Source organism: Suricata suricatta, chromosome 14 (assembly GCF_006229205.1).
Source record: "Suricata suricatta isolate VVHF042 chromosome 14, meerkat_22Aug2017_6uvM2_HiC, whole genome shotgun sequence".
In the NCBI taxonomy this organism is placed as follows: Eukaryota; Metazoa; Chordata; class Mammalia; order Carnivora; family Herpestidae; genus Suricata; species Suricata suricatta.
The window spans coordinates 78,717,753-78,719,799 of NC_043713.1; the positions used below are offsets into that span (position 1 = coordinate 78,717,753).

General features: G+C 40.1%; 1 pseudogene; it reads right to left on the minus strand.

Annotated features, from left to right (window-relative positions):
- Positions 1-480: 480 nt before the first annotated feature.
- Positions 481-2,047, minus strand: part of LOC115277495 — a 2,999-nt pseudogene continuing 1,432 nt past the window's right edge.

Below are 2,047 nucleotides of genomic sequence, written 5' to 3' on the forward strand. Positions count from 1 at the left end.
TTTTGATTGTTACATAAGATTCCAATGGATGGATGGCCCATAATTAAATAGTAATTTAACTGACTTACTATTGCTGACATTTAGGCCATTTCCAATTTTTTACATTCTTGAATAGCGGTGCAGTGGCCATCTTTTCATGTCTCTCTTTTCATGCATTTCTGCAACTTTAAAAAATTTAAACAGTTATTTATTATTAACAGAGAGAGACAAAGTATGAGCAGGGGAGGGGCAGAGAGAGGGGGAGACACAGAATCCCAAGCAAGCTCCAGGCTCTGAGCTGTCAGCCCAGAGCCCGGTGCAGGGCTCGAACTCATGAACTCCATGATGACGGCCTGAACCAAAGTTGGACACTTAACCAACTGAGCCACCCAGGGACCCCTGTATATTTTTTAAAGACATCGCACAAAGATGTTTTATTTGTCAGCATGAAATGTCTGAATTTTAAACAGTTTCTTGGACTGACGACTCACAGCCATGAGCTCATTCAGTGTCAGCATTGATCTCACCCCCAGTAGCTTTTCCAGAACTGCTCCGTTCGCCGCGCGGCTCCATGAGCTTTCCCTCTTCAAACCTGGCCTTCTGCAGCATTTTTTCTTTTATAACAAAGACATCCTGGAATGGATAAATAGCCTGGCAGGGCTTTCCTATGCCTTTTCCTGTGCTGTTTGGAATCAAATTATTGACCACTTCTTTCAAGTCATTTGTCTGTACCTTTTGGGTCATGATATCCATCATCTTTTTCCAAATCTGATGGATCCGTTGTGTCTGAGAGCATAAGAGGCACACCAATCTGATTGTTGAGTTTGTAGTAAAACCAACACAAAATAGGAGTCTTGACATCAACGTGAGCTTCAGTCATGGTCTGCCGTGTTTTGACCAGGGAGCACATTTTGTCACAGTAAGATCAATGCTGTGGAAATTAGTCACCGTTTTTGCCCTGACCATCTTCAATAATTCACTTGAGTTTTCCAAATGTGACTTGGTCATTCTGCAGATCAGCAAGGCTCACCTCAAAAACACGACCCTTGAGACCATCAGGTGCGATTTTGGTTCCTTGAGTTCTCATGTCTAGCGTTTTTCCAATATTTCTTACGTTGAACATAGTTGGTGTTTTAAATCATACCAGTCTTTCTTAGAAAATGGATCAGGGGCGCCTGGGTGGCTCAGTCAGTTAAGCGTCCAACTTCGGCTTGGGTCATGATCTGATGGATCATGAGTTCAAGGTCTGTGTTGGGCTCTGTGCTGACAGCTCAGAGCCTGGAGCCTGCTTTGGATTCTGTGTCTCCCTCTCTCTCTGTCCCTCCCCCAATCATGCTCATTTTTTCTCTCTCTCCCCTCTCAAAAATAAATAAACATAAAAATAAAAATAAAATGGATCCTCCTCGTTCTCTATTTGCAGCCTCTCATAAGGGGCGTGTTCTTGCCAACCACCATGGTGCTGCCGGGAAGCCAGAAGGACTCTGCAGATTTCTTTATAATAAATTAATTTAAGTGGAATGGCTGAGCCAAAGGGTATGCACGTTTTTATGATACTTTTGGATAAATGCTGCCAAGAAGACTTTCAAAAAAATGTGTATCAATTAAATGCTCCCTAGAAGTATTTACGAGAAGACCCCCTGATAGAAGTTACGTTAAAAGCAGCATGTGTTTGTGAAAAGGCAATCAAACAATACAGAGCAATAAAGTGAAAGTCGTTGCTTTAATTTTCTTTCCTAGAGAAAATGATATTTTGACTGCACTGGACCCCAATTTCTTTTTTTTAAATATAACACAATTTATTTTTTTAACATATGCAATTATTTTCCATCATTTATAATACAGTAGTTACAATGACACTCCAAACAGAAAAGCAAAGTAAAAAATCAAAACCCCAACTTCTATTTCATGTAATTAGACTTGTACAGAAATTAGAAGGTTAAGTAACAACTAGTTAATCACCTAATTTCACAGCTATCTGAAGTGGCAATCCTTATATAGCAGCTTATCTATGATACATTCAAGATAAATGATACAATTTATTACTTGCCCATAAGCTAAAACACAGCCT